This window comes from Salmo salar, chromosome ssa13 (genome assembly GCF_905237065.1).
Source record: "Salmo salar chromosome ssa13, Ssal_v3.1, whole genome shotgun sequence".
In the NCBI taxonomy this organism is placed as follows: Eukaryota; Metazoa; Chordata; class Actinopteri; order Salmoniformes; family Salmonidae; genus Salmo; species Salmo salar.
The window spans coordinates 110,771,096-110,785,203 of NC_059454.1; the positions used below are offsets into that span (position 1 = coordinate 110,771,096).

Below are 14,108 nucleotides of genomic sequence, written 5' to 3' on the forward strand. Positions count from 1 at the left end.
AAGTGACAGGGTTTGATAAACAAATGGCAACCCCATTCCCTACAAAGTGCACAACTTTTAACCAAATCAAATCACATTTTATGATATTATATTATATGTGTCACATGCGCTGAATACAACTGGTGTAGACTTTACCGTCAAATGCTTGATTACGAGCCTTTCCAACGAAGCCGTTTACGAATAATAATACGAATAAAATAGTAACACGAGGAATGAAATAGAATACACAAGAACAGAGCTATATACAGGAAGTACCAGATCAATGTGGAACTATATACAGGAAGTACCAGATCAATGTGGAGCTATATACAGGAAGTACCAGATCAATGTGGAGCTATATACAGGAAGTACCAGATCAATGTGGAGCTATATACAGGAAGTACCAGATCAATGTGGAGCTATATACAGGAAGTACCAGATCAATGTGGAGCTATATACAGGAAGTACCAGATCAATGTGGAGCTATATACAGGAAGTACCAGATCAATGTGGAGCTATATACAGGAAGTACCAGATCAATGTGGAGCTATATACAGGAAGTACCAGATCAATGTGGAGCTATATACAGGAAGTACCAGATCAAAGTGCAACTATATACAGGAAGTACCAGATCAATGTGGAGCTATATACAGGAAGTACCAGATCAATGTGGAGCTATATACAGGAAGAACCAGATCAATGTGGAACTATAAACAGGAAGTACCAGATCAATGTGGAGCTATATACAGGGAGTACCAGATCAATGTGGAACTATATACAGGGAGTACCAGATCAATGTGGAGCTATATACAGGAAGTACCAGATCAATGTGGAGCTATATACAGGAAGTACCAGATCAATGTGGAGCTATATACAGGAAGTACCAGATCAATGTGGAGCTATATACAGGAAGTACCAGATCAATGTGGAGCTATATACAGGAAGTACCAGATCAATGTGGAACTATATACAGGAAGTACCAGATCAATGTGGAGCTATATACAGGAAGTACCAGATCAATGTGGAGCTATATACAGGAAGTACCAGATCAAAGTGGAACTATAAACAGGAAGTACCAGATCAATGTGGAGCTATATACAGGGAGTACCAGATCAATGTGGAACTATATACAGGGAGTACCAGATCAATGTGGAGCTATATACAGGAAGTACCAGATCAATGTGGAGCTATATACAGGAAGTACCAGATCAATGTGGAGCTATATACAGGAAGTACCAGATCAATGTGGAGCTATATACAGGAAGTACCAGATCAATGTGGAGCTATATACAGGAAGTACCAGATCAATGTGGAGCTATATACAGGAAGTACCAGTACCAGATCAATGTAGAGCTATAAACAGGAAGTACCAGATCAATGTGGAGCTATATACAGGGAGTACCAGTACCAGATCAATGTGGAGCTATATACAGGAAGTACCAGATCAATGTGGAGCTATATACAGGAAGTACCAGATCAATGTGGAGCTATATACAGGGAGTACCAGTACCAGATCAATGTGGAGCTATATACAGGAAGTACCAGTACCAGATCAATGTGATGCTATATACAGGAAGTACCAGATCAATGTGGAGCTATATACAGGAAGTACCAGTACCAGATCAATGTGGAGCTATATACAGGAAGTACCAGATCAATGTGGAGCTATATACAGGGAGTACCAGTACCAGATCAATGTGGAGCTATATACAGGAAGTACCAGATCAATGTGGAGCTATATACAGGGAGTACCAGACCAATGTGGAGCTATATACAGGAAGTTCCAGTACCAGATCAATGTGGAGCTATATACAGGGAGTACCAGATCAATGTGGAGCTATATACAGGGAGTACCAGATCAATGTGGAGCTATATACAGGAAGTACCAGTACCAGATCAATGTGGAGCTATATACAGGAAGTACCAGACCAATGTGGAGCTATATACAGGGAGTACCAGATCAATGTGGAACTATATACAGGAAGTACCAGATCAACGAGGACCTATATACAGGGAGTACCAGATCAATGTGGGGTTATATACAGGGAGTACCAGATCAATGTGGAGCTATATACAGGAAGTACCAGTACCAGATCAATGTGGAGATATATACAGGAAGTACCAGTACCAGATCAATGTGGAGCTATATACAGGAAGTACCAGACCAATGTGGAGCTATATACAGGGAGTACCAGATCAATGTGGAACTATATACAGGAAGTACCAGATCAATGTGGAGCTATATACAGGGAGTACCAGTGCCAGATCAATGTGGAGCTATATACAGGAAGTACCAGATCAATGTCGAGCTATATACAGGAAGTACCAGTACCAGATCAATGTGGAGCTATATACAGGGAGTACCAGATCAATGTGGAGCTATATACAGGGAGTACCAGATCAATGTGGAGCTATATACAGGGAGTACCAGATCAATGTGGAGCTATATACAGGGAGTACCAGATCAATGTGGAGCTATATACAGGGAGTACCAGATCAATGAGGAGCTATATACAGGGAGTACCAGTACCAGATCAATGTGGAGCTATATACAGGGAGTACCAGATCAATGTGGAGCTATATACAGGGAGTACCAGTACCAGATCAATGTGGAGCTATATACAGGGAGTACCAGTACCAGATCAATGTGGAGCTATATACAGGGAGTACCAGTACCAGATCAATGTGGAGCTATATACAGGAAGTACCAGTACCAGATCAATGTGGAGCTATATACAGGGAGTACCAGATCAATGTGGAGCTATATACAGGGAGTACCAGTACCAGATCAATGTGGAGCTATATACAGGAAGTACCAGATCAATGTGGAGCTATATACAGGGAGTACCAGATCAATGTGGAGCTATATACAGGAAGTACCAGATCAATGTGGAGCTATATACAGGAAGTACCAGATCAATGTGGAGCTATATACAGGAAGTACCAGTAACAGATCAATGTGGAGCTATATACAGGAAGTACCAGATCAATGTGGAGCTATATACAGGGAGTACCAGATCAATGTGGAGCTATATACAGGAAGTACCAGATCAATGTGGAGCTATATACAGGAAGTACCAGATCAATGTGGAGCTATATACAGGGAGTACCAGATCAATGTGGAGCTATATACAGGAAGTACCAGATCAATGTGGAGCTATAGACAGGAAGTACCAGTACCAGATCAATGTGGAGCTATATACAGGAAGTACCAGATCAATGTGGAGCTATATACAGGAAGTACCAGATCAAAGTGGAACTATAAACAGGAAGTACCAGATCAATGTGGAGCTATATACAGGAAGTACCAGTACCAGATCAATGTGGACCTATATACAGGAAGTACCAGATCAATGTGGAGCTATAAACAGGTAGTACCAGATCAATGTGGAGCTATATACAGGAAGTACCAGATCAATGTGGAGCTATATACAGGAAGTACCAGATCAATGTGGAGCTATATACAGGGAGTACCAGATCAATGTGGAGCTATATACAGGGAGTACCAGATCAATGTGGAACTATATACAGGGGAGTACCAGATCAATGTGGAGCTATATACAGGAAGTACCAGATCAATGTGGAGCTATATACAGGAAGTACCAGATCAATGTGGAGCTATATACAGGAAGTACCAGATCAATGTGGAGCTATATACAGGAAGTACCAGATCAATGTGGAACTATAAACAGGAAGTACCAGATCAATGTGGAGCTATATACAGGGAGTACCAGATCAATGTGGAACTATATACAGGGAGTACCAGATCAATGTGGAGCTATATACAGGAAGTACCAGATCAATGTGGAGCTATATACAGGAAGTACCAGATCAATGTGGAGCTATATACAGGAAGTACCAGATCAATGTGGAGCTATATACAGGAAGTACCAGATCAATGTGGAGCTATATACAGGAAGTACCAGATCAATGTGGAGCTATATACAGGAAGTACCAGATCAATGTGGAGCTATATACAGGAAGTACCAGATCAATGTGGAACTATATACAGGAAGTACCAGATCAATGTGGAGCTATATACAGGAAGTACCAGATCAATGTGGAGCTATATACAGGAAGTACCAGATCAATGTGGAGCTATATACAGGGAGTACCAGATCAATGTGGAACTATATACAGGGAGTACCAGATCAATGTGGAGCTATATACAGGAAGTACCAGATCAATGTGGAGCTATATACAGGAAGTACCAGATCAATGTGGAGCTATATACAGGAAGTACCAGATCAATGTGGAGCTATATACAGGAAGTACCAGATCAATGTGGAGCTATATACAGGAAGTACCAGTACCAGATCAATGTGGAGCTATAAACAGGAAGTACCAGATCAATGTGGAGCTATATACAGGGAGTACCAGTACCAGATCAATGTGGAGCTATATACAGGGAGTACCAGTACCAGATCAATGTGGAGCTATATACAGGTAGTACCAGTACCAGATCAATGTGATGCTATATACAGGAAGTACCAGATCAATGTGGAGCTATATACAGGAAGTACCAGTACCAGATCAATGTGGAGCTATATACAGGAAGTTCCAGTACCAGATCAATGTGGAGCTATATACAGGGAGTACCAGATCAATGTGGAGCTATATACAGGGAGTACCAGATCAATGTGGAGCTATATACAGGAAGTACCAGTACCAGATCAATGTGGAGCTATATACAGGAAGTACCAGACCAATGTGGAGCTATATACAGGGAGTACCAGACCAATGTGGAGCTATATACAGGAAGTACCAGATCAATGTGGAGCTATATACAGGAAGTACCAGATCAATGTGGAGCTATATACAGGAAGTACCAGATCAATGTGGAGCTATATACAGGAAGTACCAGATCAATGTGGAGCTATATACAGGAAGTACCAGATCAATGTGGAGCTATATACAGGAAGTACCAGTACCAGATCAATGTAGAGCTATAAACAGGAAGTACCAGATCAATGTGGAGCTATATACAGGGAGTACCAGTACCAGATCAATGTGGAGCTATATACAGGAAGTACCAGATCAATGTGGAGCTATATACAGGAAGTACCAGATCAATGTGGAGCTATATACAGGGAGTACCAGTACCAGATCAATGTGGAGCTATATACAGGAAGTACCAGTACCAGATCAATGTGATGCTATATACAGGAAGTACCAGATCAATGTGGAGCTATATACAGGAAGTACCAGTACCAGATCAATGTGGAGCTATATACAGGAAGTACCAGATCAATGTGGAGCTATATACAGGGAGTACCAGTACCAGATCAATGTGGAGCTATATACAGGAAGTACCAGATCAATGTGGAGCTATATACAGGGAGTACCAGACCAATGTGGAGCTATATACAGGAAGTTCCAGTACCAGATCAATGTGGAGCTATATACAGGGAGTACCAGATCAATGTGGAGCTATATACAGGGAGTACCAGATCAATGTGGAGCTATATACAGGAAGTACCAGTACCAGATCAATGTGGAGCTATATACAGGAAGTACCAGACCAATGTGGAGCTATATACAGGGAGTACCAGATCAATGTGGAACTATATACAGGAAGTACCAGATCAACGAGGAGCTATATACAGGGAGTACCAGATCAATGTGGGGTTATATACAGGGAGTACCAGATCAATGTGGAGCTATATACAGGAAGTACCAGTACCAGATCAATGTGGAGATATATACAGGAAGTACCAGTACCAGATCAATGTGGAGCTATATACAGGAAGTACCAGACCAATGTGGAGCTATATACAGGGAGTACCAGATCAATGTGGAACTATATACAGGAAGTACCAGATCAATGTGGAGCTATATACAGGGAGTACCAGTGCCAGATCAATGTGGAGCTATATACAGGAAGTACCAGATCAATGTCGAGCTATATACAGGAAGTACCAGTACCAGATCAATGTGGAGCTATATACAGGGAGTACCAGATCAATGTGGAGCTATATACAGGGAGTACCAGATCAATGTGGAGCTATATACAGGGAGTACCAGATCAATGTGGAGCTATATACAGGGAGTACCAGATCAATGTGGAGCTATATACAGGGAGTACCAGATCAATGAGGAGCTATATACAGGGAGTACCAGTACCAGATCAATGTGGAGCTATATACAGGGAGTACCAGATCAATGTGGAGCTATATACAGGGAGTACCAGTACCAGATCAATGTGGAGCTATATACAGGGAGTACCAGTACCAGATCAATGTGGAGCTATATACAGGGAGTACCAGTACCAGATCAATGTGGAGCTATATACAGGAAGTACCAGTACCAGATCAATGTGGAGCTATATACAGGGAGTACCAGATCAATGTGGAGCTATATACAGGGAGTACCAGTACCAGATCAATGTGGAGCTATATACAGGAAGTACCAGATCAATGTGGAGCTATATACAGGGAGTACCAGATCAATGTGGAGCTATATACAGGAAGTACCAGATCAATGTGGAGCTATATACAGGAAGTACCAGATCAATGTGGAGCTATATACAGGAAGTACCAGTAACAGATCAATGTGGAGCTATATACAGGAAGTACCAGATCAATGTGGAGCTATATACAGGGAGTACCAGATCAATGTGGAGCTATATACAGGAAGTACCAGATCAATGTGGAGCTATATACAGGAAGTACCAGATCAATGTGGAGCTATATACAGGGAGTACCAGATCAATGTGGAGCTATATACAGGAAGTACCAGATCAATGTGGAGCTATAGACAGGAAGTACCAGTACCAGATCAATGTGGAGCTATATACAGGAAGTACCAGATCAATGTGGAGCTATATACAGGAAGTACCAGATCAAAGTGGAACTATAAACAGGAAGTACCAGATCAATGTGGAGCTATATACAGGAAGTACCAGTACCAGATCAATGTGGAGCTATATACAGGAAGTACCAGATCAATGTGGAGCTATAAACAGGTAGTACCAGATCAATGTGGAGCTATATACAGGAAGTACCAGATCAATGTGGAGCTATATACAGGAAGTACCAGATCAATGTGGAGCTATATACAGGGAGTACCAGATCAATGTGGAGCTATATACAGGGAGTACCAGATCAATGTGGAACTATATACAGGGAGTACCAGATCAATGTGGAGCTATATACAGGAAGTACCAGATCAATGTGGAGCTATATACAGGAAGTACCAGATCAATGTGGAGCTATATACAGGAAGTACCAGATCAATGTGGAGCTATATACAGGAAGTACCAGATCAATGTGGAACTATAAACAGGAAGTACCAGATCAATGTGGAGCTATATACAGGGAGTACCAGATCAATGTGGAACTATATACAGGGAGTACCAGATCAATGTGGAGCTATATACAGGAAGTACCAGATCAATGTGGAGCTATATACAGGAAGTACCAGATCAATGTGGAGCTATATACAGGAAGTACCAGATCAATGTGGAGCTATATACAGGAAGTACCAGATCAATGTGGAGCTATATACAGGAAGTACCAGATCAATGTGGAGCTATATACAGGAAGTACCAGATCAATGTGGAGCTATATACAGGAAGTACCAGATCAATGTGGAACTATATACAGGAAGTACCAGATCAATGTGGAGCTATATACAGGAAGTACCAGATCAATGTGGAGCTATATACAGGAAGTACCAGATCAATGTGGAGCTATATACAGGGAGTACCAGATCAATGTGGAACTATATACAGGGAGTACCAGATCAATGTGGAGCTATATACAGGAAGTACCAGATCAATGTGGAGCTATATACAGGAAGTACCAGATCAATGTGGAGCTATATACAGGAAGTACCAGATCAATGTGGAGCTATATACAGGAAGTACCAGATCAATGTGGAGCTATATACAGGAAGTACCAGTACCAGATCAATGTGGAGCTATAAACAGGAAGTACCAGATCAATGTGGAGCTATATACAGGGAGTACCAGTACCAGATCAATGTGGAGCTATATACAGGGAGTACCAGTACCAGATCAATGTGGAGCTATATACAGGTAGTACCAGTACCAGATCAATGTGATGCTATATACAGGAAGTACCAGATCAATGTGGAGCTATATACAGGAAGTACCAGTACCAGATCAATGTGGAGCTATATACAGGAAGTTCCAGTACCAGATCAATGTGGAGCTATAAACAGGGAGTACCAGATCAATGTGGAGCTATATACAGGGAGTACCAGATCAATGTGGAGCTATATACAGGAAGTACCAGTACCAGATCAATGTGGAGCTATATACAGGAAGTACCAGACCAATGTGGAGCTATATACAGGGAGTACCAGACCAATGTGGAGCTATATACAGGGAGTACCAGATCAATGTGGGGTTATATACAGGGAGTACCAGATCAATGTGGAGCTATATACAGGAAGTACCAGTACCAGATCAATGTGGAGATATATACAAGAAGTACCAGTACCAGATCAATGTGGAGCTATATACAGGAAGTACCAGACCAATGTGGAGCTATATACAGGGAGTACCAGATCAATGTGGAACTATATACAGGAAGTACCAGATCAATGAGGAGCTATATACAGGAAGTACCAGTACCAGATCAATGTGGAGCTATATACAGGAAGTACCAGTACCAGATCAATGTGGAGCTATATACAGGAAGTACCAGACCAATGTCGAGCTATATACAGGAAGTACCAGTACCAGATCAATGTGGAGCTATATACAGGGAGTACCAGATCAATGTGGAGCTATATACAGGGAGTACCAGATCAATGTGGAGCTATATACAGGGAGTACCAGATCAATGTGGAGCTATATACAGGGAGTACCAGATCAATGAGGAGCTATATACAGGGAGTACCAGTACCAGATCAATGTGGAGCTATATACAGGGAGTACCAGTACCAGATCAATGTGGAGCTATATACAGGGAGTACCAGATCAATGTGGAGCTATATACAGGAAGTACCAGATCAATGTGGAGCTATATACAGGGAGTACCAGATCAATGTGGAGCTATATACAGGGAGTACCAGATCAATGTGGAGCTGTATACAGGGAGTACCAGTACCAGATCAATGTGGAGCTATATACAGGGAGTACCAGATCAATGTGGAGCTGTATACAGGGAGTACCAGTACCAGATCAATGTGGAGCTATATACAGGGAGTACCAGTAACAGATCAATGTGGAGCTATATACAGGAAGTAACAGATCAATGTGGAGCTATATACAGGAAGTACCAGATCAATGTGGAGCTATATACAGGGAGTACCAGATCAATGTGGAGCTATATACAGGAAGTACCAGATCAATGTGGAGCTATATACAGGAAGTACCAGATCAATGTGGAGCTATATACAGGAAGTACCAGATCAATGTGGAGCTATATACAGGAAGTACCAGTACCAGATCAATGTGGAGCTATATACAGGGAGTACCAGATCAATGTGGAGCTATATACAGGAAGTACCAGTACCAGATCAATGTGGAGCTATATACAGGGAGTACCAGATCAATGTGGAGCTATATACAGGAAGTACCAGTACCAGATCAATGTGGAGCTATATACAGGGAGTACCAGATCAATGTGGAGCTATATACAGGAAGTACCAGTAACAGATCAATGTGGAGCTATATACAGGAAGTACCAGATCAATGTGGAGCTATATACAGGGAGTACCAGATCAATGTGGAGCTATATACAGGAAGTACCAGATCAATGTGGAGCTATATACAGGAAGTACCAGATCAATGTGGAGCTATATACAGGGAGTACCAGATCAATGTGGAGCTATATACAGGAAGTACCAGATCAATGTGGAGCTATATACAGGAAGTACCAGATCAATGTGGAGCTATATACAGGGAGTACCAGATCAATGTGGAGCTATATACAGGAAGTACCAGATCAATGTGGAGCTATAGACAGGAAGTACCAGTACCAGATCAATGTGGAGCTATATACAGGAAGTACCAGATCAATGTGAAGCTATATACAGGAAGTACCAGTACCAGATCAATGTGGAGCTATATACAGGGAGTACCAGATCAATGTGGAGCTATATACAGGGAGTACCAGATCAATGTGGATCTATATACAGGGAGTACCAGATCATTGTGGAGCTATATACAGGAAGTACCAGATCAATGTGGAGCTATATACAGGGAGTACCAGATCAATGTGGATCTATATACAGGGAGTACCAGATCATTGTGGAGCTATATACAGGAAGTACCAGATCAATGTGGAGCTATATACAGGGAGTACCAGATCAATGTGGAGCTATATACAGGAAGTACCAGATCAATGTGGAGCTATATACAGGAAGTACCAGATCAATGTGGAGCTATATACAGGGAGTACCAGATCAATGTGGGGTTATATACAGGGAGTACCAGATCAATGTGGAGCTATATACAGGAAGTACCAGTACCAGATCAATGTGGAGATATATACAGGAAGTACCAGTACCAGATCAATGTGGAGCTATATACAGGAAGTACCAGACCAATGTGGAGCTATATACAGGGAGTACCAGATCAATGTGGAACTATATACAGGAAGTACCAGATCAATGAGGAGCTATATACAGGAAGTACCAGTACCAGATCAATGTGGAGCTATATACAGGGAGTACCAGATCAATGTGGAGCTATATACAGGAAGTACCAGATCAATGTGGAGCTATATACAGGGAGTACCAGATCAATGTGGAGCTATATACAGGAAGTACCAGATCAATGTGGAGCTATAGACAGGAAGTACCAGTACCAGATCAATGTGGAGCTATATACAGGAAGTACCAGATCAATGTGAAGCTATATACAGGAAGTACCAGTACCAGATCAATGTGGAGCTATATACAGGGAGTACCAGATCAATGTGGAGCTATATACAGGGAGTACCAGATCAATGTGGATCTATATACAGGGAGTACCAGATCATTGTGGAGCTATATACAGGAAGTACCAGATCAATGTGGAGCTATATACAGGGAGTACCAGATCAATGTGGATCTATATACAGGGAGTACCAGATCATTGTGGAGCTATATACAGGAAGTACCAGATCAATGTGGAGCTATATACAGGGAGTACCAGATCAATGTGGAGCTATATACAGGAAGTACCAGATCAATGTGGAGCTATATACAGGAAGTACCAGATCAATGAGGAGCTATATACAGGGAGTACCAGATCAATGTGGGGTTATATACAGGGAGTACCAGATCAATGTGGAGCTATATACAGGAAGTACCAGTACCAGATCAATGTGGAGATATATACAGGAAGTACCAGTACCAGATCAATGTGGAGCTATATACAGGAAGTACCAGACCAATGTGGAGCTATATACAGGGAGTACCAGATCAATGTGGAACTATATACAGGAAGTACCAGATCAATGAGGAGCTATATACAGGAAGTACCAGTGCCAGATCAATGTGGAGCTATATACAGGAAGTACCAGGACCAGATCACTGTGGAGCTATATACAGGTAGTACCAGATCAATGTGGAGCTATATACAGGAAGTACCAGTACCAGATCAATGTGGAGCTATATACAGGAAGTACCAGATCAATGTGGAGCTATATACAGGAAGTACCAGACCAATGTGGAGCTATATACAGGAAGTACCAGATCAATGAGGAGCTATATACAGGAAGTACCAGTACCAGATCAATGTGGAGCTATATACAGGAAGGACCAGTACCAGATCAATGTGTAGCTATATACAGGAAGTACCAGACCAATGTGGAGCTATATACAGGAAGTACCAGTACCAGATCAATGTGGAGCTATATACAGGGAGTACCAGATCAATGTGGAGCTATATACAGGGAGTACCAGATCAATGTGGAGCTATATACAGGGAGAACCAGATCAATGTGGAGCTATATACAGGAAGTACCAGTACCAGATCAATGTGGAGCTATATACAGGAAGTACCAGATCAATGTGGAGCGATATACAGTTATATTCCACTCAACACAGAATAGTCCTTCCTCAAATCGTTTGGAGAAAATATCCTTTCTATTTTATTCAGTTATGTTCAATTATATTCTTCATAATATAAAATAATGCCACGGAATTCAAAGCAAATCTTGTCTGCTAAATGAACTAGTGTAGCCCACAGCCATATGGCACAGCCACATCAGGACCCTAACATCAGGACAATTCAGAGGATGCTATTCTGTTCTTCTGAAATAGACTACATTTCCTTCATATCATGTTTCTTTAGATCTGTCTAAAATAAATCATGGATTTATTGTGAAGGTGTAGGCTATATTACATGGATTTATTGTGAAGGCGTAGGCTATATTACATGGATTTATTGTGAAGGCGGAGGCTATATTACATGGATTTATTGTGAAGGTGTAGGCTATATTACATGGATTTATTGTGAAGGTGTAGGCTATATTACATGGATTTATTGTGAAGGTGGAGGCTATATTACATGGATTTATTGTGAAGGTGGAGGCTATATTACATGGATTTATTGTGAAGGTGTAGGCTATATTACATGGATTTATTGTGAAGGCGGAGGCTATATTACATGGATTTATTGTGAAGGTGGAGGCTATATTACATGGATTTATTGTGAAGGTGGAGGCTATATTAAATGGATTTATTGTGAAGGTGTAGACTATATTACATGGATTTATTGTGAAAGTGGAGGCTATATTACATGGATTTATTGTGAAGGCGGAGGCTATATTAAATGGATTTATTGTGAAGGTGGAGGCTATATTAAATGGATTTATTGTGAAGGTGGAGGCTATATTACATGGATTTATTGTGAAAGTGGAGGCTATATTACATGGATTTATTGTGAAGGCGGAGGCTATATTAAATGGATTTATTAGACATTTTAAAATGTAGATGTTCCAAGAGGTCTGCATCAGTGTCTTGTAGACTAAATGTGGAAGACAGGAGATGATAAATGTGTTTATGTTAATTAACGGCTAATTACCGTGAGACCGGCCAGTTATTCGCTTGACAATCACTAGCTGACTAAATGTAATGGCCGCCGCAGCCCTATCTATGCAAGCTTTAAGAACGCACTGCGGTGTTCTGTCTATTCCTTGGGATTGTTAACCTGTTTAAATGTTTTTGCTCACATCCGCCACGGAAAGCGAGATCAGACAGTCATCCGGAAAAAACATGGACTTTCACGCAAGGGACAGTGTTATATTCCTCGTTTGGGAGTTCTGCGTCGCTGGGCAACTCACGGCTGGGTTTCTGTTAGCGTCTACAAGCCCTGATCAATGACGCAGCATCAGAGCCGGTGTAATAGGATTCTACCTTCCACCTAAGTTGTCCTTTTGCATGTTTGATGACTCGTCGGAGGTCGTAGCAACCAGGGCCCATAGGGAATCGGGTGACATTTACGACCGACCCCTAGATCCCATTAGAGGTCTGGAGCAACGTTCACTAAATTAAACCCACTGCTGGGTCCCCTATCAGGCCACTGCTGGGTCCGCCATCAGGCCACTGCTGGGTCCGCCATCAGGCCACTGCTGGGTCCGCCATCAGGCCACTGCTGGGTCCGCCATCAGGCCACTGCTGGGTCCGCTATCAGGCCACTGCTGGGTCCGCCATCAGGCCACTGCTGGGTCCGTCATCAGGCCACTGCTGGGTCCGCCATCAGGCCACTGCTGGGTCCGCCATCAGGCCACTGCTGGGTCCGCCATCAGGCCACTGCTGGGTCCGCCATCAGGCCACTGCTGGGTCCGCCATCAGGCCACTGCTGGGTCCGCCATCAGGCCACTGCTGGGTCCGCCATCAGGCCACTGCTGGGTCCGCCATCAGGCCACTGCTGGGTCCGCCATCAGGCCACTGCTCTACTTCATCCTCGCCCCCTGGGGCTCTACTTCACCCTCGCCCCTTCCCATTCTCTCTGCAACACTAGGTTCAGGATGTGTCCCAAAGGGCACCCTAGTACCTATATAGTGCACCAAAGTAGTGGGGCAGATATATTGTTTGTGTGGGGAACAGGGGAAGTCATGGCAGCAGTACAACAGAACACAGTCAGAACAGAGGCCAGACTACAGCACACTAAAGGATATAATTACTGTCTGTCTTCTCTGGTTTGGTCGCACTGCCTTCATCTCTCC

General features: G+C 42.5%; 1 protein-coding gene across 3 annotated transcripts in view; it reads right to left on the reverse strand.

Annotated features, from left to right (window-relative positions):
• The window catches only part of LOC106594274 (polypyrimidine tract-binding protein 3), a 159,885-nt gene that overhangs the window by 40,954 nt on the left and 104,823 nt on the right, over positions 1-14,108 (reverse strand). The window lies entirely within an intron of this gene.